This window comes from Ailuropoda melanoleuca, chromosome 11 (assembly GCF_002007445.2).
Source record: "Ailuropoda melanoleuca isolate Jingjing chromosome 11, ASM200744v2, whole genome shotgun sequence".
Lineage (NCBI taxonomy): Eukaryota > Metazoa > Chordata > Mammalia > Carnivora > Ursidae > Ailuropoda > Ailuropoda melanoleuca.
Window position 1 is genome coordinate 78,077,107 of NC_048228.1, and position 26,955 is coordinate 78,104,061.

The 26,955-nt window shown below is 41.6% G+C and overlaps 1 protein-coding gene across 2 annotated transcripts in view; it reads right to left on the reverse strand.

Moving 5' to 3' along the window:
- RHOH (ras homolog family member H) overlaps nucleotides 1-25,745 on the reverse strand; it is a 53,025-nt gene extending 27,280 nt beyond the window's left edge. Inside the window, exon 1 of one of the 2 annotated variants that reach the window (XM_011236856.3) lies at nucleotides 25,395-25,745. The gene's annotated coding sequence lies outside the window, so the exon portion shown is untranslated. Of the gene's footprint in view, nucleotides 1-19,743; nucleotides 20,747-25,394 lie in introns of those variants that run through there. The other variant, XM_011236855.3, reaches the window with a different exon arrangement.
- Nucleotides 25,746-26,955: the final 1,210 nt, after the last annotated feature.

Below are 26,955 nucleotides of genomic sequence, written 5' to 3' on the forward strand. Positions count from 1 at the left end.
CTCATTATTTCCTCAAAGCCCATTTTGACTGGAAAAGGAGGAAGTTTTACAAAACACAAAAACCATATATATAGAGAGAGGTGAGACATTGGAAGATATATATTACTGGGCATTAATCCCATTCCCTAGGCCATTCCCATCTAAGTCTGGACCCCTCCTACATTAGAATAGCACTGGTGGTCTGCCAGTTCCTTGTATTGTCTGTGGATGTGTAATTTGAAGTGTCGCTGATCTGAATTCTCAATAATATCATTCATATATTCATTTCACCAATATGTACCGCACTCCAACTATGTGCTGGGCACCATACTAGATGGTACACAGGGAACAATGTAAGCCAAAGAATTCTAATCCACCCCAAGGTCAAGTGTCCAACATCCGGATAAGGATCACCTGGATTCATAATCCTGATCATGACAAAGGTGTTAAGGAAGCATTTGGTGTTTATTCGCAGCACTGTAAAGTACCATTAGCCCCAAGAAGTGTCATTATTCACAATTTATTGATCAAGCGATCAAGGCGCAAGGAGGGTAAAGTCAGTGATCCCCATGTTTGATCATCAACACAATTACCCTAAAAGGTTGTTTTAAATGTTTTCCTGGGACCCTCATGGGGGACGTTCTCATTCAGTAGGTCTGGGAAGAACCAGAGAAACGATTTGTAAAGCACTAGATGACGCGGAAACAGTCAGATTGGAGAAACGCTGCTCCATGGCCAAGTGCAGCATCCTCAGACAGATGGCTTCTCATCTGAGCTTCACAAACTAGGAAGGAAGAATTATTATGTTCTTCTCCCTATATGACATGTGAATCAGCTTCAACACACAAAAAGCAATCAGCCCAAAAGACAAAACAAAACAAAATCTCTCTCCATTTTCTTTCTTTTTCATCTACTATAAACAAAGCAATAGAACCAGCGGAATTGATGGCCTTATACACAATCATCTATGATATCCCTGTTTGCAAAACCTCTTTCGGTTTTTCCGTCTACATAAGAGCAATCTAGCAACTTGCTATGAGCCGGATAAAATTACCCCAACACATCAACCAGTGTGTTTCTCCATCGGTTCATTTTTGTCACTAAAAATTAGGAATATCAAAGCCACTTAAGAGACATAACACCTATATAATGGATGGACTCCATTTGGATACCGAATTAAATAAACCAATTGTGAGAAGGTATTTTTAAGACGGTCTGTGAAATATGATTATAGACTGGCTATTAGAAAATTTCAGGGCACCTGGGTGGCTCAATGGGTTAAGCATCTGCCTTTGGTTCAGATCATGATCTCAGGGTCCTGGGATCGAACCCCACATCAGGCTTTCTGCTCAGGGGGGAGTCTGCTTCTTCTTCTCACTCTCCCTTTGTGCTCTCTCTCTTTCTCTCTCAAATAAATGAATAAAATCCTTAAAAAAAGGAAATTCCAAACAATCATTGCTAATTTTGTTAGGTGGGATAATGACAGCATGGTAGTGTAAGAAAATACTCTTGATTTTAGAGTTGTATAGCATAGGCGGGTAAAGTAACATGATGTCTGGGATTTACTTTAAACTACATCAGCAAAGGGGTCAAAGAGGATGAAACAAATATGGCAATATCTTGACAATTGCTGAATCTGGGTGATGGGCATGGGGACTTTTAGATGTATTTGAATTTTCATAATAAAACAACTTTTTAAAGAAATCAACACTCTCACTTCACCAAAGTACCCTTTTTCCCTTGTAGAGGCAAAGTCTCAATGCCTATTAAAACATCTTGACAATAAGTATAATTATGTACCAGATATTCCCTGCACATCTATTCTCTTCTCATTTGTTCTCCAAAAAAATTTTTAATTTGGTTTTTTAAGCTTTAACTGATGGTCATGGAACATAACTTGTCCTAAAAAGTTATTTATCTGAAATTCAAAATCTAACTGGCATTTTGGGGGTTTTTATTTGCCAGACTGGCAACCCTAGACAAGGAGAAAAAGCTCCAAACATGAGTCAGGATATCTGGGTTCAATTTCATCTCTGCCACTGGCCTTGTAAGGAGGAGGAAGCTGCTCTCTGTCTTGAAGTGTTTCTTTCATCATCCAGAACACAAGAGGGTTTCATTCCGGCTCAAAATGCTATGAAATGTGGCTACTACTCTTATGTCAATTCCTCAGATAGAAATACCCTTTTAAAAAGTACACACAAGTTACCACCTCTTTTCAAGGGAATATTGAGAGGGAAATTCAGTAAAGCAAAAACATGTTGCCCCACCCCAAAACATCAGGCTGACAAGCCAAACTAGCCACACCACCATTCATTCAGTGCCTAGAGGGAACCAGATCCTGAAGCAGCCCCTTTCACATATGACCTCATGCTATCCTCACAACAATCCCACATGGTAAATCATACTATCCCCATTTCACAGATATGATGACTGAGGTCCAGAGAGATTAAATAACTTGTCTCTGGTTCACTTCAAAGCCCTGAGCTNTCCTATGACACTGAGATCATAACCAGAGCTGAAATCAAAAGTCGGATGCTTAACTGACTGAGCCACCCAAGTGCCCCTAGAGTCTTGGTGCCTTTTCAAATGTGAGTCTCCTTGGAAAGTAAAGGCCTTGTTACCATTGTCACATTTATATGAATGTGCTTCAGTCTCATTATTTCCTCAAAGCCCATTTTGACTGGAAAAGGAGGAAGTTTTACAAAACACAAAAACCATATATATAGAGAGAGGTGAGACATTGGAAGATATATATTACTGGGCATTAATCCCATTCCCTAGGCCATTCCCATCTAAGTCTGGACCCCTCCTACATTAGAATAGCACTGGTGGTCTGCCAGTTCCTTGTATTGTCTGTGGATGTGTAATTTGAAGTGTCGCTGATCTGAATTCTCAATAATATCATTCATATATTCATTTCACCAATATGTACCGCACTCCAACTATGTGCTGGGCACCATACTAGATGGTACACAGGGAACAATGTAAGCCAAAGAATTCTAATCCACCCCAAGGTCAAGTGTCCAACATCCGGATAAGGATCACCTGGATTCATAATCCTGATCATGACAAAGGTGTTAAGGAAGCATTTGGTGTTTATTCACAGCACTGTAAAGTACCATTAGCCCCAAGAAGTGTCATTATTCACAATTTATTGATCAAGCGATCAAGGCGCAAGGAGGGTAAAGTCAGTGATCCCCATGTTTGATCATCAACACAATTACCCTAAAAGGTTGTTTTAAATGTTTTCCTGGGACCCTCATGGGGGACGTTCTCATTCAGTAGGTCTGGGAAGAACCAGAGAAACGATTTGTAAAGCACTAGATGACGCGGAAACAGTCAGATTGGAGAAACGCTGCTCCATGGCCAAGTGCAGCATCCTCAGACAGATGGCTTCTCATCTGAGCTTCACAAACTAGGAAGGAAGAATTATTATGTTCTTCTCCCTATATGACATGTGACTCAGCTTCAACACACAAAAAGCAATCAGCCCAAAAGACAAAACAAAACAAAATCTCTCTCCATTTTCTTTCTTTTTCATCTACTATAAACAAAGCAATAGAACCAGCGGAATTGATGGCCTTATACACAATCATCTATGATATCCCTGTTTGCAAAACCTCTTTCGGTTTTTCCGTCTACATAAGAGCAATCTAGCAACTTGCTATGAGCCGGATAAAATTACCCCAACACATCAACCAGTGTGTTTCTCCATCGGTTCATTTTTGTCACTAAAAATTAGGAATATCAAAGCCACTTAAGAGACATAACACCTATATAATGGATGGACTCCATTTGGATACCGAATTAAATAAACCAATTGTGAGAAGGTATTTTTAAGACGGTCTGTGAAATATGATTATAGACTGGCTATTAGAAAATTTCAGGGCACCTGGGTGGCTCAATGGGTTAAGCATCTGCCTTTGGTTCAGATCATGATCTCAGGGTCCTGGGATCGAACCCCACATCAGGCTTTCTGCTCAGGGGGGAGTCTGCTTCTTCTTCTCACTCTCCCTTTGTGCTCTCTCTCTTTCTCTCTCAAATAAATGAATAAAATCCTTAAAAAAAGGAAATTCCAAACAATCATTGCTAATTTTGTTAGGTGGGATAATGACAGCATGGTAGTGTAAGAAAATACTCTTGATTTTAGAGTTGTATAGCATAGGCGGGTAAAGTAACATGATGTCTGGGATTTACTTTAAACTACATCAGCAAAGGGGTCAAAGAGGATGAAACAAATATGGCAATATCTTGACAATTGCTGAATCTGGGTGATGGGCATGGGGACTTTTAGATGTATTTGAATTTTCATAATAAAACAACTTTTTAAAGAAATCAACACTCTCACTTCACCAAAGTACCCTTTTTCCCTTGTAGAGGCAAAGTCTCAATGCCTATTAAAACATCTTGACAATAAGTATAATTATGTACCAGATATTCCCTGCACATCTAATTCTCTTCTCATTTGTTCTCCAAAAAAAATTTTAATTTGGTTTTTTAAGCTTTAACTGATGGTCATGGAACATAACTTGTCCTAAAAAGTTATTTATCTGAAATTCAAAATCTAACTGGCATTTTGGGGGTTTTTATTTGCCAGACTGGCAACCCTAGACAAGGAGAAAAAGCTCCAAACATGAGTCAGGATATCTGGGTTCAATTTCATCTCTGCCACTGGCCTTGTAAGGAGGAGGAAGCTGCTCTCTGTCTTGAAGTGTTTCTTTCATCATCCAGAACACAAGAGGGTTTCATTCCGGCTCAAAATGCTATGAAATGTGGCTACTACTCTTATGTCAATTCCTCAGATAGAAATACCCTTTTAAAAAGTACACACAAGTTACCACCTCTTTTCAAGGGAATATTGAGAGGGAAATTCAGTAAAGCAAAAACATGTTGCCCCACCCCAAAACATCAGGCTGACAAGCCAAACTAGCCACACCACCATTCATTCAGTGCCTAGAGGGAACCAGATCCTGAAGCAGCCCCTTTCACATATGACCTCATGCTATCCTCACAACAATCCCACATGGTAAATCATACTATCCCCATTTCACAGATATGATGACTGAGGTCCAGAGAGATTAAATAACTTGTCTCTGGTTCACTTCAAAGCCCTGAGCTTTACACCACGTTTCCATGCCTCCAATTCTCTCACGCAGAGAGCATCAGTCACTGGAAGGCAGAACAGGGCAGGCGCCAGCTCCTAGCTCCTCAGTAAGGCCTTTAGATTTTTCTCTTGTGAACGGATCCCAATGATGCCTGGTATATTCATGTTAAAACACAAATACAGTGGGTTTTAGAACTGGAGAAAACAGAATTGCCAAGTACTTATTGGCTTTCATTTTATTTGTTGCTATTTATCAATTATATCTATCATTTCACCAAGTCTGACTAATTGTTTCCGGGATGCACAGCACGACACCGGACGTTGTAGGAGTTGCTTTGCTCTCTTGGAATTTAGCCCATTGTGGAGACAAAATACAGACGTGTGAGTCAGGCAACAAGTAAAGACATTACGTACACTGAGTTATTTAATGAGGCACGTCCAAGAATGACACAGGGAGAAGCATGTGGGCTGGGGGCGCTGTCAAGAACACAGGGAGGAAGCGGGATTTAAACTAGGCTGTACCAGGAAGGGTTTGAAAGAGTTGGAGAGGAAGGAAAAGGCCTTCCAGGCAAGTGGAACCACCTCAGGACTCCCAGAGGAAGGGACTTCGAAAAGAGTCTCGAGGGAAAAGGAGTCAGATGATTAACGAGAGAGGGAAGTGCATGGGCAAAAGCACAGATGATCGAGACCAAAGACATATTTAGGGACCAAGCAGATCAGTGTGTGGGGCCCCCAGGTAACAGTTGAGGAAGTGGTAGGAAATGAGAATGACAAGCAGACCTCATGCCTATAAGGAATGGGAAGCAGCTAAAGGCTTTTGAGTAGGCAGATATGTTCAAATGAATGTTTGGGGGTAACTGGTCTAGCTGTGAAACGTACGTTCGGTTCCATTCGATCTACAAAATATATATATGGAGGGCCTGGTGCACTAAGATACAAAGATGAATCAGACACAGTTCCTAAGCTTAAGAAATTCATAGTTCAACAAGACAAGACTGCCAATTACAAGATCATGTAAGTTGCTCATTAATTTAATTTATGACATTATCTGTGGCAGGCATTGTTAGTTTTCTATTCAATAGATATGCCTCTCTTTGTCATTAGTAATAGAATCCAATATTGTCTGTAAGACTATGTGTAAAACCTCAGGAATGAATCACACTTCGTTGAAGCCAGTATTTCTCAACTTTATTTTTTTAAGATTTTATTTATTTATTTGAGAGAGAGAGAGAGCACAAACAGGGTGGAGAGGGAGAAGGAGAAGCAGGCTCCCCTCTGAGCAGGGAGCCTGATGCGGGGTTCGACCTGAGGACCCTGGGATCATGACCTGCGCCAAAGTCAGACGCTTAACCGACTGAGCCACCCGGGCGCCCCTCAACCTTTTTTTGTGATCATCCCCAAGGGCATTTTTAAACACTTTTTTCCTAATCACCTCACCCATGAAATTTTAATACCATATATATGTCTGTTCATGTATTATATGTATATCTGTATATAGTGTATTTTTACCCATAAAAAGAGTAAGATTTTTTCTGCCTCTTTTCTCCACTAAAAAACTCTATCTTCCATTAGGGATGATATCAAAGCACCACCCTATCCCTATCCCACCACCTTATCCCACCCTCGCCCAGCCCCCACCCCAACCATCCCCATTATGGATGCCTTGTCTAAGGCAATTATAGCAATTCTGTTTCCTATTCCTCCACCTGCCTGGAAGCTGGGTTGGCCATGTTCCCCAGTTCCCACAGCAACACTGAAGCTATTACCTGTTTGAGAGGTGTCTGGGCAACTTTTTGCTTTCCTAGAAAAAGAGAGAGCCCCTGCCAATTTCACCTCCCTCCATCTCCACCCAGCCCTACACGTCTGGATGCGTGATGAATACACAGGGCTCAAGGCTGCAGCAGCCATCTTGCAACCACGATGAAAGACAAGAGAACTGCAGACACAGTGTCACTGAGCCACTGAGCCACTGAGCCCGTGACAGAGACAGAGACGTCCAGACTTCTTGTTATATGGGAGACGTTATCGGGATTTTTGTTAAGTTACTGTTAACCAGGTATGGTATAAGTTGCAGCTGAAATCGTTACGAACCTATATGATATGTCTCACGGACCACAGCTGTCCTGACAAGATCATGAGTTATTGTTAAACCAAAGCCAGAGACAACCACACACAAAAACAAAACATATAACCAAGAATATTACACAAGTCAAACAGGAAACTGCACTCATGTTTAAAAGGAAAATTCTCTCCTTTGCTAAACTAATCAACTATAAAATAATTTAAAAGGATTCCAATTAATATTCAGCATTTAAAACTAATAGACTTTCAGATATATTATTGTGTAGAAAAATGGCCCTGAAAGGCTACAAGGTAATTTTCTTACATTACGCCAGAATGAATACATTTATGATTTGCCTAGTAGGTATGTCTTTCAAAATATTTAGATGTCAGTTATCTCTCAGTTAAATATTTAGATGCATCAGGAAAATGTGCCTCTTAAAGTATACCTTCGGGACTCTTTTCACATAAAAATTTTTAAATAGTCATCTATATGCATCAATTGCATGTTTTATACTTTCCTTAAATTCTTATTATAGCTAAAGTTATTTCTCTCTTATTTTAAAAACGTAAACCACTCACAAACCTATTTAATAACTCCAACATCTCCCATTAAAAGTGATTTTCGAAAGGCTTATCAAGTTTCAAAATATAAGAGACTTGAGATCCCTCTAAATCTCAAAAGATAAAATTTAATTATAGGTTTAGGGCTCTCAAAGCATTGGGTTGCTTTCAAAATGTCAAAATAATTCTCATATCAAAATCATTTTACTAGTTTCATCATTAGCATAACACCACAAATTGACTTTATTTTAATAAGGAGTGTTGGCCTTTTTATTATATAAATAATACATGATAATTACAGGAAATACAGGAAAAATCAAAAACATTTAAAAATTATATGTAATCTTACCACACACTAGATGATAATTTTTAATATATTGGTTTATTTTCACATTCTGAATTCAAGTATAAAAAACATATAGAGGGGCGCCTGGGTGGCACAGCGGTTAAGCGTCTGCCTTCAGCTCAGGGCGTGATCCCAGCGTTATGGGATCGAGCCCCACATCAGGCTCCTCCGCTATGAGCCTGCTTCTTCCTCTCCCACTCCCCCTGCTTGTGTTCCCTCTCTCACTGGCTGTCTCTATCTCTGTCGAATAAATAAATAAAATCTTTAAAAAAAAAACATATAGAGGCCTTTTTAAGCAAAAATATATAATTTTATACTCTATACTCATTAAACATCCCTCAAAAAATATTTTAATGGGGCGCCTGGGTGGCGCAGGTTAAGCGTCTGCCTTCGGCTCAGGGTGTGATACTGGCGTTATGGGATCGAGCCCCACATCGGGCTCCTCCACTGTGAGCCTGCTTCTTCCTCTCCCACTCCCCCTGCTTGTGTTCCCTCTCTCACAGGCTGTCTCTATCTCTGTCAAATAAATAAATAAAATCTTTAAAAAAATTAATAAATATTTAGTAGGCTTAAATATAATTTATTTAATGATACCTTTCTGTTGGACATTTTAGCTTATTTTTAGGTTTCTTTATTATAAAAAAATTATTGTGTTAAAAAGTTTTTGTTTTATAATAAAATACTTCTTGTTTTCTTACGAATAACTGTTAGAAGGGGTCAAAGGCTATAAACATTTTAAGGTTATTCATTCCTGCTGCTCAGTTCCTTGCAATTTTTCTGAAAAGAGTCCTTTCTACAGGCATCTAAAATAACTCAAAGTAATAATTTAGGACAGAGCCTACTGAGTAGTGAGAAAAAAAGATCATTCGACTCTTTTTCCCTGACTGGCTAGTGATATTGTTTATAAATTGTACTTTGGCCAATATTTTATAGGAAAAGGAAAAACTTGATAATAATTTGAAAGTTCCTGATCAAGCTCTAAAAGACTGTGAAGGCAACTGAATTTGTTTTGTTATTTCCCCTGCATTTTACCCCAGTAATTAATTTGTTAAAGATCTAGTATTTAGGGGCACCTGGGTGGCTCAGTCGTTAAGCGTTTGCCTTTGGCTCAGGGCATGATCCCAGAGTTCTGGGATCGAGCCCCACATCAGGCTCCTCCACTGGGAGCCTGCTTCTTCCTCTCCCATTCCCCCTGCTTGTGTTCCCTCTCTCTCTGGCTGTCTCTGTCAAATAAATAAATTAAAATCTTTAAAAAAAAAAAGATCTAGTATTTAAGAATTGTTCAGCACTCTCAAAATTGGCAAAAAAAAAAAAAAAAAGAGAGAGAGAGAGAGAAGTAATTACAATTGACAGATAAAATAATGAGCTACATACCTGTTGAGAAATAAAACCAGTCATGACCAAAAATATAACAGAAGGAACACCAACATTTAAATTCCAAGTAGTGTGAATGAATGTAGGAAAATTTTTTTAAATCATGATCATTACAACCTCTAAAGAAAGGACCAGCTAACCAGGGGAAGCTTTAAAATCATATAACTTCGTAAGTTTGGCTGGTCCCAGGTCGAAAACAAAATTTTGAACATAAGCTAAAGCTGAAAGTGCTGGTGATTTTTTTCTCATGAGTGCAATTGCACAATCTAGTTTCTACACTGAAAACCACAAGAGTCTAGCCCCTGTTGGAAGAGAAACTTTTATTTTTCCTTCCATGTATCTGTGTGTTGGGTCTTTCCTGGATGACATGTCAAATGCGTAGCCCTTGGGGAAATCCAAAACTATTGGTTTGGGTTTTGATATTTTGATCCAGATTTTATACAGGACTCCCCTGCTGTCCATGTGTTCTTATGGCTCTAGAATTGAATAGAAACATTGCCTCAATCCACATTGAGAAGTTGCTCTTCCTGAGACAGGGAGAATGAAGAGAAAGAAAAGGTAGTGATAGGACTCAGCAAAGATACCACACTTTCCAGCCCTTCATTAATTCAAGTGATCCATTTAAGCATCGGCTGTATTCTTACTACATTAGGAAGCAATGTTTCCTTTGAGCTTCTTTCTATATATTCTGCACATTTTGGAGGGAAAGCACTAGCGTGATGGCGTTTTAAATATGTAAAAACTTCATTAAATACTAACGAATAAAACATAAACACCTATATTTAAATTATAAGTTACATGCCACATTTGCTAAGATGAACATGTATAGCTATTATGGTGGCAAAGTCCACATTGTTACAGATATTTCTCTGATATTACCAGATAGTCTACGTATAGGAATATAGTGACAATATTATTTTAGCAGATGTAGGAAACTGTGGTACTGTCAACAAGTGAGATTTTTCTGCCTTTTCCCCTCCTATTTCCTGTATGTACGATCAACACCCTCCTCTACTCCCTCATCACGTCCACAGGAAGAGAGAGAGAGAGACTATGGATATAAATTTTGGCAAGTTACTGCCCAAAGATATTGGCGCTTAAGGAAAACCAGGTTTTATGCAAAGAAAGCATACCAAGGGGATTTCTAAATCCTTCGAGTGTTTTTGTAGTTGATGACAGTGGCTTTACATCATTTAAATTTGGATTGAACTATATGGCTTTCCTTTTCCCTGTTGGGAGGAATCATCACAGGCATTCTTACACGTCTCAATCATGGTGGAGATCACTTTCAGCTGGAGCAAAGACAGGAAAAAATTTGTGTGGCAACTGAGAAGGCTTGGGTTGAGATTTGTATGTTCGGAAGAGCTTAAGAAGGCATCAGCTGGAATGGTAGTGGGGAAAGGAAAGGAAAGTCAGGGTCCTGTCCCAAAGAAAGGAACCTCTGAAAGAATGCAAGGGCCTTAAGGAAGAGATACGTGCCGTCAGTTCTCTGCATTGGCAACTAGGTGAGCAGGCATAAGGACACAGCAGGGAGGGCAATGTCCAGGAGACAAGAGTGGTGGAGGGCTTGCTGTTGGCCTTTGGCGAACAAGGACTATTTCTGTTTTGTGGGCTGAAACTGAATATTCTATGATGCAGTATTATTATTAAAATGTGTCGAATGTATGAAATTAAAATAAAACTGACTACATTGAAACACTGTATTGAAATGGGCAGGAGACCCAGTCATGGGTGTACAATACTTAAACTGATTATAGAAGTTGAGCTGCACTAATTACTTGAATATATTTGTCATACATTTTCTTTTTCTTTTTCTACCTTGAAAAAGATCTATAATCCTGGGTTGCCTTTGGCTCAGGTCATGATTTCAGGGTCCTGGGATCCCCGTGTCAGGCTCTCTGCTCAGCGGGGAGCCTGCTTCCCCCTCTCACTCTCCCTCTGTGCTTTCCCTCTCTCTCCCAAATAAATAAATAAAATCTTTTTTAAAAAAGAAAAAGATGTATAATCCTTACGCTATGCAAGACCAAGAGAAATCTGACTCATATTTCACAATTCATTTAGCCAATTGCACATATTTTTTTCTCTGGAGGGTTGAAGATGGGGTGCATTTCCACTCCCCATCCTGTATCTGCCCACTCTACTAACATGACACGATAACATGGTCTTATCACTTTTAACAGAATTGGCTAATTTAAACAGTTGGGTTTCGGGTAAATCTCCAGACCTTGCCTGAGCCCCTATCACAGTACAAGCAGATAGGAGATTAACGAAGACGTGATCTTCCTACCAAAAACACCCAGTTCTCCAAATTGCAAGTCAGGTACCCACTAACAAAAGATGACCAACTGGGTTTCTGTGGTTTAAGGCTACACAGGAAAAGGACTTATCTCCAAAGTTATACAGACGCTCAGCTTCAGATAGGAAAACCTATGCTTTATACTCAGAACCAAGCACATTACACACAGGCTGTGGCCTTTCCCCCCAAAAAAGCAGCCTGACTGAGTATCCAGTACTCACCGAGGGGCGACCGTTGGCCCCACACCTGTCGCTATCCTCTGGAGTTGGCCATATCAGTCTTTACAACTGCCTGCATTTCCAAAAGGAATCGCATGACCATAAATCAGACATTAAAGTAGAATTTTGAGAGACCTGCTTTCCCAAACGGGAACTCCGGCTTCACGTAAGAGAATTCAGAATTAAGGACTTAGAGCATGAGTCACAGATACTCCGAAAACAAACTCCGCCCCACACGTCCATGCGTTTACTCAAGTGAAAGATCCAGTACAATAAAATTATACGTACATCTGCCATCTTGTCCTCATTTGAACCATCACCTGGAAAGTCAGCATTTCTCTTTGGCAGCTAAATACAGCACCAGCAATAATCAGAACTTTTTTGTATTGACAATCTCTGAGCAGAAGTTCTTCATTTGAGGACTCTGGACTAGTGGGAAGTCATGGGTGGGTTTCAGGGGCCCCCAAGTCCCTACAATTGTCTGGCTAATGTGCATGTTCCTTCATTCCTGTGCTTTTTCCCAGGAAAGTTTTTGGTTCTCAACAGATTCTTAAAGGAATTTGTTGGGGGGCGGGGGGAGTGATTAGGAAACACTGCTCTGAAGCCTAAGCCAGTCGGTCCATGAAAAACCCTTTCAAGCGGGTATTTCACGACTAGGGGAGTCAGGAGGTTACCCTCACACACCAACAGACCCTGAGTGGGGCCTCTAGTGCTAAGAAGGGTTGTGATTTATTCTGGATGTAGCATGCTATGTCCCAAGACACCAGCGCCCCTGATGGTAGGGAATGTGAAACTTTTTTAAAGTAAAAGATTCATCTTCAGGATAAAGTTGGAAGAACCCAAGACATGAAAAGCTGTTTGAGAGCTTATTACAATCACTAGAGTTCTTCTAAAGCCAGCGAAGCAGATAATATCAGTACCATGGCTCCTGGTACTGCAATATCATTCACTTTCATATGTTTACTTTGTTATACGCTGTTGTTATGGCATATGTCTAAGTGTTATTACTATTTTGAGTGGTACAGTTCTATGTAGAAAGTACTACATTTCATTGAAAAGTAGACTTCCTTTGCTTCTTTAATGTAATGTTATCATACACTGAGGCCCAAAATGTTTTCTGGACATAGCACGCTAATTACCACCTCCCGGTGGTCTAAAATAGAATGTTGATGGGACCTAGACTCCCCGCTGGCCTCCTCTCTATGCTACCAACTTGTAGTTCCCTCATTCACAGCTACTTCCAGTTGGTCCAAATGCCTCACAAGAGTCATTTCATGGTGAAAGGGAATTTGGTGATACAACCAAATTTAGTTAAGGAGTGGCATAAGGATGGCCTCCTGTTTTTAGTTTGTTTCTATAGACTCAGGACAGTGACTTGTCCCTTCTGGGCTTTCTCTGTTGTCATACCCCTTTACATCATCAGCCCTTAGATCCTAAGCCTCAAGGTCACAGCCTCACCCCCAACACACACACACACACACACACACACACACACACACACACACTCCTTGATACTACATTCCCTTGGCCAATTCAAACTATTACCCTTAATCTGGCAGTGTTTCTTAAAGTATAATTTGCAGACCATTTGTATCAAAAAAACTTTATGGAATGGGAAGACTTGTGAAAAATGAATATTCCTGCCAACCCCCAGACCCTGAATCAGAATCCACAGAGGCGGAGCCTGGAAGGTTGCATTTGTTAACATGAGCCGCATCCAACCTGACAACCCTTAAAAGCACTATAATTTGAGAATCCATGATTTAGAAGAATCATTTCCTCTCTGGTTTGAGTCCTATTGTTTTCAGATCTAAATGGAACTGCTTTCACATCCATCTTGCTCATCTCTGAGGTCAGCATTTCCCTGTCTTTTCCTACGAAATGTCCTCTCCTCTCTCTGGGCTTTGCCAGTTGATTTTCTCTGGCTATTTTTCAGCCTCTACGTTAACAAGTCTTTAGTACCCAGCCAGTCACTCCTCCTCCTTCCTGAGCTGCTCTAAAGACACCCCCTTTGTGGGGCACCTGGGTGTTAAGCTTCAGACTCTTGATTTCGGCTCAGGTCATGATCTCAGAGTCCTAGGATTGAGTACCTCATCGGGCTCCCAGCTCAACAGGGAGTCTGCTTGTCTCTCTCTCCCAACGCCCCTCCCCTTCCCCTCCCCACCCTCCCCCTCTTCCTGTTCATGGGTGTACATGCAAACTTGCTCTCTCTCTCTCTCTCAATTAAATCAATCAACCAATCAATCAATCTCGAAGGAAAAAAAAAGAAAAAAAGAAAGAAAGAGACCCTCTTATCATCCACCACTCGGGACTGCCTGGGTCCAAACTCTCTTTGCAATACCCCGCCCAGAGAGTCACATATCTGCATGTCATATCTGCATATCAAAGGCAAACCTCATCTGGACCACAAAACTCATAGTCTTCCCAGTTACATGTTAAAACCCCTTAAGGACACTTATTTACAGGCCCTCTCCATATTTTTTAAAAACACACACACCACTACTCCAATAAATGAAATAAAAACAAAATTCTATCATTTTACCGTACTAATCCACTAAATGCTTGCATTGTTTTACCCTCACATTTAATCTTTACTCATAACAAAATCAGAATATAAGTGAACATTTTAATCCTGTGTTTCTAATTTAACACCATACCAAATATATTTTCATAACTACCATAAAGTCATTACCTTTAATGACTACAAAGTATTCCATGGAGTTAATGCTGTCAGAATCATTATTCCTTAGGTTATGAGAGACTATGTTCCTGCATGTTATTTTTTTCCTTCTTTGAATTATTTGTTTAGAATAAATTCCCAGAGATAGAATTAAGGAATCAAAATATATGAGCATTTTAATGGTTCTTAACACATATTGCCAAGTCGCCATATTTGTATTTTACATAGTTCCTTGATGGTGTACCAATAAGATTTTTAGCCGCCTCTCCTCAAAAAAAGTGTGGGGAGGCTTCTTTACGATGTTTGCCAATTTCCATGGTGTAAACTCTCCTACCATGTGCAGGTTCAAGCTATGAGCTTCAGTGCGGACTTGGTAGCACACCGTTATATAATGTTTCTATCAAACAGGTAAATTGAAGAGCATCGATAATAGTAAAATGTAGTAAATAGGAAGTAATGTGTTTTGAGTATTTACTATATTTATTTTTAACATCATTTATTGAACTGTAAGTTATAGAATTTAATTTTTAATGTCAGCTGTGTTTGACAAAATTGCAAAATATCTGGAAATATTACAATCGGCTCTTGCAAACAAGCACAGTCAGCCTCCTACACACCACTACAAATATCTCACTTGAATATTTCACAAGAGCACGTCTTTTTTTTTTTTTTTTTTTTTTTTTTTTTTCGGGCTCCTAAAAAATTTCCCCCTTTCCCTATTCCCATCTGTTGTCACAAACAATAACCATGCTTTTAGGTTAGCAAGTTATGCAAATATATAATGAATAAAGCATAATGCAAAAAAAAAATAGAGCAGGAGGTCTATCTGGGTCAATTAATTCCACCTGCCCTCCCCCAATTTGGACAATACTCTCTTCATGCACTTATCCACTAGTGTTTTTTCACGGGGTCACTTATAACAACTACTCAATTATGTACTAACTCAAACAATGACTGAATTACTGACTATGAGCAGTTCTCGTGGCAAATGTGATTAGAACCATACTGCCTGTTACTTAACCACTCTCTTCTTTGGTTTTCTTTTCTACGAAATGGGGAAGAGGTCACTGCTGACTACAGTATTACAAGAAACTAAGCGTAGAGATAAGAAGGCTCCAACTTAGGCTCTAAGAAGCAATTGAGTGTTCCGTAATGTTTTGAAATTTTCTTCCAAAAGTAATTCATCAGTATTCTGTTTTACTGGAAAAGAGAAATGGAAGGGTGATCTGGCACTTTCTCCCTTGAAAGCAAATTCGTTTCTTTGGGCTTTCCCTGAGTAAAAATGAACAGCCTCTCCATGTATATAACAGAATTTTTAAAGTGGCACCCTACCACTTGAGTGTTAAAATGTAAATATGGTTGATGAAAACTCTAAACATGTCCACACGTTTAACTCAGTTATCCCACCCCCAGGAATTCTCCTAAGAAATAAATTCAAAACAAAGGAAAATACTTTTGTATGTCGATATTAATCACAACAAAGAGAAGATCAGTTGGCCTCATTTCAGCACTTACTCAACTTACCATCTAGGTGCCCTGTTAGAAGAGTTCTGGATTAACGGCTCTCAAAAGCTCACCTATAGAATAACTGTCTCCAAGTCACCTGGGGGAAAGGGTTTGTACTGATTATCACACAGATTCCTGGATCAAACCCCAGGGCTGTGATGTGATACATGGGAAGTGCTAGTTTTTAACATTCCCCAAGTGGGTTTGATGTCCAGCCAACTTTAGGAACTAGGATTCCAGGCCAAAACCATATAAATCAAATCATCTCTGAACAACTGTCCACATCCAGAGAACAGTACATCTTCTTACACAAAGCACCAAGAGGGTGCTTAGGGCTTCAAGCAGCTGCTTGAGTCAAATGACTGAAGAGCCACATAGAAGACTTTGTTTCTGTCAACCCATCCACCTGCCGCCATTCACCCTTTCCATCTCGGACACCCTCCTTGCTTGCACTGCCCACCCCGGCACCCACTACTGTCGTGCTGACTTCTGTCATGCCCCACTTTGGCACCCCATCCCGACTTGGGCTCACCCCTTTGCATACACAAAGCCCCATCTTTCCTCCCTTCTATTATTAGTGGGGCTCTAGAAGGGAAAAAATATTACTATTTGACCAAGGCAAACCGCACATATAATTAAGAAATCCCTGTATAATGAACATTTTGGCCATATTTGCATTTTTTTAAAGGGTGCTTACTATCCCCCAAAAATCTCTAGTCTGGAGAGTGGAACAGGAAGGCAGGACACTTTTCAATCTTGGGTCACCCAAGCATCTAGAACACAGATAAGCACTGTGGGCTCTCCTTGTCAACATGGTCAATGAGTAGAAGTAGGTTTTTGGCTGTGCCTTGCTAGCACTAAAATTAAAATACCATACAACTAAATAATTTAATTTAAGCTGGCCAGGGAAGAAGAGTCACCGTCTGCCTCTGCCTCGAATGCCAAAAACACCTCTAAAATTCCACCCAAAGCATTCAGAGAGCAACATCAGTCCCAGATGCTCACAAATAACACAGCAGGCCCTCAGAGGGCTGTCTCGTAAGTCCGACCATCATATATGGAAAGACTTAAAAATTCAGTTTCTAATCTTGTTTTCCTTTTTTCATATATATTATTGCTATAAAATAGACAACCCTGTCCCTATTCCATACTTGGTGCTCAAAAAAATATTAATGTCCAGCCTTCACCCATTAGCCCCATTTTCCTTTGAAAGGAACACTGGCATTAAAAGACTTACTTACAGATATCTTTTTCCCAACTGGGGACCACATCATCTTCATTCTCACGTCCCTACCAAGTCCTTAATAACAACGGTAATAGCTACATTTCTTGACAGTTTATTTTATGCCAGGCACTAGACTAAATGCTTTACATACTTTTATCTCATTTTTACCCTTAAAACAATTCTCTGACACAGGTATTTACAGTTATCAGAGCTCCTTTACAAATACTTGTTTTTAATCTGAGAATTGAAGAATGCGTGTCCACATCAAAACAACAGCACCAGATTCAACACAAGGTGATCTGTCTCCAAAGTCTGGTTTCTCGCTCACCATACTATATTTCTGTTAGTAGGTGGATGCAAATTTTTCACAATTCAGGGAAAAAAAGTGCTCCGAATCATTGGGGAAAAAGTACCAGCTGATCCATAACTTCTCATTCAGGTATGCAAAGGAAGCAATACAGATTTCATGGAATGTTTGAACTGGCTTTTGAAGACTAGAGGCTCGCTTGGTCAACCAACTCATCCTCCCAAGAGGAAAGCCACTTTAATACTGGATGACAGACATGTAAGAAGCAGAAATGGAGGTCTTACATGAACCCCCAGCTGCACAAACCTTTCTCGGCATCAGTGGTGTAGTAAGGGAAGCCAGGAGAGGGAAGGCAAGTGGTAGGTCACACACATGGAGATGCATAAAGTAGCCTCAACATGAAGAGACTGGGATCTCTGGGCTCCCTGTCACCTGGAATTTTGTGAGAGCTGTGAGAGCTGAGAAGAGGAGCCTGAGGGCCTAAGAAGACCAGAACACTATTGAAAGGCATCTGTTCTGCTCAGCAGCCTCTCGGGGTCCTCTGTAACCTGTCTACACCTGAATTTTCCAAGCTTATTTCCTGACTATGTGTAAAACAAACTTTCTTCTTTTGGGGGGCCAGTCTCTTCCACTGGACTGCTCATCTCATCAGTCTCACCTTTGTGCCTTTGCCCACACAGTTCTCCTGAGCAAATTAACCTTCCCCTTCTCCACCTACTCAAATCTCCTGTCTTTCCAAGGCCACGTCTTCCAGACCGACTCTAGCTTACCCTTAAACCCCCTTCTTGGAACTCCTGTAACTTATAGCCCACATCACCCTGATATTCACACAATTCCCATCTTGTACTGCTTCCTGAATTTCACTTCTCACCATGACTACTAGATTATAAATTCCCCGGGTAGAGAATTCCTTATATTTCTCTTATATCTTCCACAGCACCAGCTTGGAACCAATAAGTGATTACTGACTATTTATTGCTTGCCTGAATATTTCAATGGCAGCTTTAATTTAGGGAAGCACCTCAAACTAGTGATTTCCCTAGCTTTATTTAGCTACAACCCAGGCTATTGATGGTACCTCTCAGCATGTCTCCAAATCAAACCACCTCAAAAACTTAATTTAATTCAATTTAAAAATAAATACTTCGGGGCGCCTGGGTGGCACAGCGGTTAAGCGTCTGCCTTCGGCTCAGGACGTGATCCCGGCGTTATGGGATCGCCCCACATCAGGCTCCTCTGCTATGAGCCTGCTTCTTCCCTCTCCCACTCCCCCTGCTTGTGTTCCCTCTCTCGCTGGTTGTCTCTATCTCTGTCAAATAAATAAATAAAATCTCTAAAAATAAATAAACAAAAAATAAAAATAAATACTTCTGCATCATATGCCACTTGTAGAAAGAGGACTTGAGCCCTGGCAATAGGTGGAACAGACAGGCGAGGAATTCCTGATCCAAATCCTCCTCATTGGGATTTTGGTTGGTTTCTTTTCTGATTAAGAAAATTTTAAAACTCTTATTCATACAGAGACACCTGGGTGGCTCAGTCAGTTAAGCATCTGCCTTCAGCTCAGGTCATGATCACAGGGTCCTGGGATCAAGTTCCACATCGTGTTCCTTGCTCAACAAGGAGCATGCCTCTCCCTCTGCCTGTTGCCGCTCCCACTGTTTATGCTGTCTCTCTCTCTCTCTGACAAATAAATAAGTCTTAAAAAAAAAAAAAACCTCCTATTTGTACAACTGAGAGGATCTTTATATTTACTTATCAAACATAGAGTGATATTAAACTACCCAAATATTTGAATTCAGTCATAGTCGATCACAAGCATTTGAATTCTCTAGAAGAATATATGAAAAAACAAAAGCCAACTATTATAACTTGTAACATTTCAAAAGCTATACGCATCTTGTCAGGATGGCAGGGGGAGTTGGACACCAGAGCAACTCCACTTTCCCCCATAAAACGGTTTCATACTTTACAACAGGTAGAACGAGATCATTACTGTGTGTAGCCTGGAGTAAAAGCTACATAAATTGGAGAGATTTCTTTTGACACTGAGGAAATATTTTCAAAGAAGCCAAAGTCTTACCTGTTGTAGAATGCCGAAGAAATTTCTTGACACCAAAATGCCTGACTCCGGAAGTTAATCTGTTCAGTGCAGGTAAGTAAAAGCAAAAGCTGCCCGAGCCCTTTCACTGTTAGGATTTCCTTCTGGGATCAACGTTTCCTTCCTCCCCAAGAATATACCTGATTCACGTTGGAAGAACCAAGAATGCCAGAGTTGAACTAGTAGAGAATCCAGCCCAAGATGGTTGGGTTTAGCGTGTGCGGTGACTGAGGTGGCAGGAACAATCCGAACGTGACGATAGAGATTAGCAAGTTCCTGTGCATAAGTCAATTTCCTGTAGCTGGCTTCTCTGAAGAGGGGATTTCATTTGTGTGGGTTTACCCGTATGTGTGTGTGTGTGTGTGTGTGCAGGCGCACGTGCATTTCTCTCCGTGACAATATGAAAACTTTCCCAGATAAGAGGCCCCTCTGTTTCCCACCAACAAATCACCTGTGTAAAACTGAGGAAAGGAAGAGTGAAAAACCCAGATGATTCCTTAAGGGAGTGAAATAAAGCAGGGGGAAAAAAAAAGAAAGAAAGAAAGAAAAAAAAAAGTCCACTCCTCTAACTGGTCTTAGTTCATTTCAGCTTAGGAAAAAAAACACCTTAGAACATACACGTCAGCTTGGTGAACATACTAACTGTGGAGGGAAAACAGTAGGTGGGTAGTTTGTTTTTCTTTGATTTATTAATAGCTATCAAGTAATAATTTAGAAAGAACTGACTCAGCCAGAGCAAGAAGCTGAGGCAGCCCCACCATGAATTCACCCTTTTTTGGACCAGCACCTGCGTTATGAGGTAGGTGACTGAGTTGTTTTCAGACTCCTCACAGTTTCATTATTTGCCTCTAAACACAAATTTACTTTTTTTTTTCCTTCTGTGCAATGCAGGTGTAGAGACCATCTGCATCTAGGTTACGGTGAAGTTGCCTAGAATGATAAATATCATGACGTGCGCACACTCCCCCATGCCTCAAATCCCTGAAAGCTACTGCCCCCAAATGCTATGGCCCAGGGTGAAATCGTAGTCAATATCTATGTGCCATAAAGATCCAGTAAACTCCGTTCGAGTCAACAAACATCTATACAGCCCTTACTATGTGTAAGATCAGTGTGGGGCGCTGGAGTAGGGCTCCCACCACACAGAGATGAGATGCCATTTCTCACTCAGAATGGTTAAAATCAAGTGACATAGAAGGACATGCTCATAAGGGAGATATTCCGAATCAGGATTTATTTACAAATCTCACTTGAAAAATCCTGGGACACAGGAGTCAGGTAAAAGGCAAGTGTGTGCAACCATTTTACCAGTTAAAATAGCCACTGAGCATTGACATGGATTCTCTCATAGCATTCCAGGAAGCCTCACTGGCCTCCAGGAGGCCCCACAGACCAGTAGCATCATTTGAGGGTCATCCTTATCATTGTAGACTCAGAATCCTGTTATGCACCTGACACTGTGCACTGAAGAAAAGCACAAAGACCAAGACAGATCTATTTCCTGTCCTCACAGCACCTATGTCCTAGTTGGGTGGGGGGAGCGGGGAACAAACAAAACCATTCAAATACATGCAATAAGTACACATTGTAGCGGTTATTACAAAGGAACCAGAGAAGAAGCTGAGCTAGACAGCAAGACAATATCTATGTCCTAGATGTGGTCCAGGAGGGCCTCTTTAAGAAGCTAACATTTAAGCTGAGACCTGTGATTCTCAGCCCTGGCTAAAAATTAGAATCATCTGGGAAGCTTTAAAAAAAATACCAATAGCTAGGCTTACCCCTAGAGATTCTAGTTTAATTTGTCTGGGTTGGAGCCTGGGTATTAACATACCCTCGCCCCCCACATCCCGATCATGCTAATGTATCACTACCACTACCGCTCTACTAACGGGAAAGAGAGGCCTGGAGAGAGCAGGAGGAAGGACCGTCCTATTGTATGTGCAAAGTCCCTGAGACAGAAAGAGTTTGCCATGTTCTAGGGAGTGGAAGAGGATTACTATGTCTAGAGTGCAGCAGTGGTGGGCATAAAGGGTGCAAGACAAGAGTTCTCAGAGAGGGACACGCACTCACTAAGCCCATCAGACACTCTTACAAGAACCCAAGTGTCAGTTTGTTAGTGTGCAGGAAGAACTCAGTCTGCCAGAGGAGATCACTGAGCTCACTGACAAGTATGTTATCTCCTTCTAGAAAATTCTCTGCGGAAAGCCAGATCACCATCATGATATTATTAGGTAAGCCAAACACAGGGCTTGTGGATCCTTTAGTTATTTGCCTCTGGTTTTGCTCATCGAAAGATTTAGGGCAGCTTGTAATGATACACACACCTTAGCAAAATCAAACCAATTAAAAATGGGAAATGAAAAGATGACACAGAGAGAAATGAAGACAGAAATTCTAAAACCAGGGGTGAGGTTACAGAAAAGAAGTGCCTTCTGGTTCTAAGCTTTTAAACTACCATATGAAACGAAAAATTCTGCTGCATCAAAAATTGAGTGCTCCCTCAATAAAATCACTGTGTTATTGTTCGGGATGCCGAGACTAAAGCGAAACTCGGCCCTGGATTCTCACAGAGAGGACGGCACGGCTGAAACACTGTCCTGCACTAAACCCAGCCAGCGACTAGCTTTGGGCAGTGGTTCCTTGCCTTGTTTCTCCATGTAGGCTGATTTCCTCTCCCGAAAGAGTTGACTAAGATAATCCCGGGGTGCAAGTAGGGGAGGGTTGCCAGCCGGTGGTAGTTGATACAGGGTACACTATCCCTCGCATTGCTGTGAGGGACCAATTTAGTGCAGAGATGGAGATCAATGTCAATTTTGTTCAGAAAATGGGGGCTAGAAGAGTTTCCTCATCTAAGCTTCTAAAGATTGGGGGTGGCAAAGGGTTCAAAATTGGTCATACTTCCAGCAAGAGACCCAGGGGTTTTCTGTGTCCCAGCGTCCCTTGAGACAGTGGGGGAGTCGGGCAGAGACAGCGGCCTGCCTGGACAGCCCCCTCCACCTGCCGTGGAAGGTGAGGCAAGACTCTGCCCTTTGAGACACAAAGCAAGAGGTGCCACAAGCAGGAGGCGTCAGGCCTTGTGCCTTTTCTCCACAAAAGGGCAGACGTACTCCCAGGGCCAGGCCAGGTGGACTGCGTCCGGAGGTCCAAGCGCTCCCACCGCATCCTGGGTGGTGCTGGGAAGGGCGTCGCTGCATCCGGCTGAGAAATTCCCCTTTGTCCGTGGCTCCCTGGCTGCCGCCTCTTCTTCTGGTGGACTGGCTCGTTCTGTGTGCACGGTTGTCGTTTCTGGTGTTCTCATGTAGACTCTGTGCTTTTCCCTGCTCCTGACGTGAGCACGTCTCTCCTATGGCCTCTTCCACACCTCTACCCTTCACATACAGTTTAATCCTGGGGGGGGGGGGGTTCTTGCTGGGGGTGAGAGTGGGCTGGGGACAGCGATCTAACTTTCTTCCTTTTCTGGAAATTTCTTTTTTTGGTTCTCTCCCAATCTCTCTCTCTCTGTCTCCTTCTCTGTCTCTGTCTCTGTCTCTCTCTCTCTCTCACTTTTGCCCCATTCTGTTAATAGAGAGGGGTCCTGTTGAGAGGCGGAAGCAAATGACTTAAAAGTACATGTACCCACCACACGCTTACAGATACACAAACCACACGAGCCTTTTAGGGTGTCGTTCTGATGCCCCATAGTCTGGCCTTGGGACCGAGGTGGGGGGAAATCCTGGGGAATTTAGAGCGGTGGGTGGGAAGGAAGCTATGGGTATGGGGTTCCTAATAGGGACCTGACCCTGGTTATAAGCCATATTCTGGGAGCCCGCCTCCCATGAGCTCCCACACCACCCATGTCGACACTGCCAAAGCTCCCGCCAAGGAGCCTTGTGAAGCCCAGTTCCAAGGCCCTCGAGGCCCAGGGCCTGGCCTTGCTCACTGGAGTATCTCAGGCATTGACTAGTCAGTCACCCAAGAACCACTTGCTGAACTAGACTGATTCTCTCATCTGAGCCTTGCAATAGCCTATGTGATAAACATTTAAAAATATGTTTTACAGCCAAGGAGACCTCAGCTGGTGGAATGAAACCCTATGGCCTATGAAAAGCAGAACAAAGATTTAGCCCATCGGCTGTCCTGGTTCTTCATGCCACTGTCTCCCAAAGGAGAGAGCTGGGCCGCTGTGGGAAGGGGGTGGCCGCCAGAGCCCCCGGGGCCACAAGTCCGTTTTTTCTCTCCTGGGTGCCCCTCCTCTGAGATTCCCAGGCAAACACAATCCACTAAAGGTCAAGATTGGCTTTCTCAAAACACCTTCCTTTGAAATGCCCTTTGCTATGGAAGAAGCACGGTTTATCTTCTCTTTAACAGTCTCCTAAGAACAAGTACCTCTTTTATGGAGGATTTTTATGTAAATAACAAGACAACCATCTGCGTACCCTGGACTCGTGCGTAAGTGGTATTCTTGCCCATTGCAAAGGCGCTCTGCCATTTATTCCAAAGAGAGCTCTTAATGACGATGGTAATCATAATGAAGAGTAAAATCTTGGGAATCTTGCGATATCAGTCATTTACTAAATTATTTCTCCCCTGGGTTAGTAAGATGCCTCCTCCTTCTTCTTACTATTAACTTAATAACTGAAATGATTTAGATTTAGTGGGTAGCTTTTAATGTTTACACAGCCCCTCATCTGTGATATGCCACCTAATAAGATAAAATATTGCAGTGGGTTCTGAAGATGGAAAATACATACCAAAACCTTGTCTGAATGCTTCGAAACCCAGAGCATTAGTCATACTGTAATTATTCTTACCAAGCTCCCCACTGCGTGATAAACGTATTAAGCCAAAACACACATTCCTTCTGATTGAGAGACTTCATGATGGGGATTGTAAAATGCTAGCCCTTTGTAAGAGAAAGAGCTTAATTCTGATGTATAATATGTCAGTGCAAAATACATTCATGTAAAATGCCCTTAAAAATTCTAAATATTAAGATGTCTTAGAAATGCCGCAGGCTTAGACATCACATGCACAATTTCTTCCTTACGTGTTTTAACTCAGTATAAACAAGAGCCGTCCTCAGCAGATAAGAATATCGTTTCAAACATCTCCTCGCTTCCCTCTTATTGCCAGAACCATCATTTCCCCCGCTGTTCTTGTCATCATGTATCTTCGCTTCAACTGTTTTAATGTAACATGCTGCCTTTTGTCTTAGTGAATGTGAGGTTCTCAGAATTCTCAACTGCCACTTTTATCCGGGTGTGTTTGCTCTGTGTAACTGTGTGTCTCGAGCAAACATTGACATCCTGGTTCTTTTTAGTGCAGAGCCATCACTCACACCAACGCGGGCTCTCCTTGCAGGGGACGAGAGCACCCAAAGTAGTCATTCGAGCTGTGGCTCTGAAGTTATGGTACTTTTCTTGTTTTACTGTCAGAGCAGAGCTCCTGTGGTCAGATGACCATTACCCTTCAGAGCAGTCGCTCAGCAGCTGAGGCACTTTTCCAACATGGCAGGCATTTGTCAGAGCACTTGGAGAACCTTTTTGCAATATCCTTCCGACCCGGCTTAATAAACCACAAAAGAAAACCCTAATCACCACACTCTGTTCACAACATGTTCTTAACTCCAAATATAATCTGGCTTAGTCACCCACCTTATTCACTGGATGAAGCTCCAAAGGGCCGTCTCCCAAAATCACGTCCACCCGAAAAGGACAACGATGTGCTATCATGGAAGTAAGGTAAAAGAACGTGCCTTGGGCTCAGAGCAAATCCAAAAGAGGAGCTTGAGACATGATGTCAGAGCAGCGTCTTTCGGTCAAGTGCATTAAACTCCCAGGAGACCCATGCAGAGGGCACAACATTCACTCTGAGGCAGAAATGTTGGTTTGTTTAAAAAAGAGGAAGAAGAAGAAGAAGGCCATCACTGCTTCTTCTCACATTCATATTTTACTCGTTGCCTTGATAGGGATCTGTAGTTTGGGCGCAAACATCACAGGGTAACTGCAACTCAGCGCACCTGCTCGGAGCGGGGGTTGCAAACGTTTCAGTTGTAAGGCAGAGACCGGTGAGTGTTAACTTGCCATCTCTTCAAAATAACAGATCTCCTGCACAGTTCTGGAGGGAACAGGTTGAAGCCTGTACCCAAAGGCAATCTGAAATTTTGGAGAAAGTGTCCATGCGAATTCAGACAAAGAAAGATTCAAATCCCGTCTCCATCTAATTGCAAGGATAGGGCCCGGATCTTCCCATCTGGAAGAGAGGTATAATAATATCTCCCTTGGAAGGATTTTATTTTAAAAGATCTGTAGAATCCTTGAAATATAGTAGATGCTTATTACATGGTGCTTATTAATAGCCACTCCTGTTTGGGACTTTTGCCTTCTGGGGTTTTTTTCCTCTACCCCTATCCTCTCTTTGAATAACAAGTGTTTAATTTCATAATTTGAGAAGCTTTGCCAGTGCCCAGTGGTTAAATAAAGTGATACAAGCTTACATAACATGCATAGGATTCTAATGTCATGTGTTTATTGTCTCAACAGTTTAAAAGGATCTAGAATTTTATTAAAGTAATCTCTACTCCCACCATGGGCTCGAACCCACAACCCCGAGATCAAGAGTCACATGCTCTACCAACTGAGCCAGCCAGTCATCCCAAAGATCTAGAAATTTTAAAATCAAGTTCCTTTTTTTTTTTTTTTAAAGATTTTATTTATTTATTTGTCAGAGAGAGAGAGAACGTGCATGAGCCGGGGCAGCAGAAGGCAGAGCGAGAAGCAGGCTTCCCACTGAGCAAGGGGCCTGATGTGGGACTCTATCCCAGGACCCTGGGAACAGGACCTGAGCCGAAGGCAGACGCTTAACCTATGAGCCACCCAGGCATCCCTAAAATCACGTTCTTAATGGCGCTTTATTTCTTATGCATAATCAGACAATCACAGAATCTCAGACATGCCTGAGGTCATCTGTTCATACACTACAAACACTTTAAGATAAGTGAAATTTGCCCTTTCTCTTCTCCTCCAACAAATACTTCTTGAACACTTGCTATAATATTTATTAAGCACTGTGCTGGGCCCTGGAGAGACAGCAGTGAACATTAACAACCACAAAAATAAAACAGCCTGCTCTCGTGAGTTTGCGTGTACTGGAGAGCAAGGCAATGGACACAATCATCTAGCAACAGACCCTGTTACAGCGTGAGAATTACAAAGA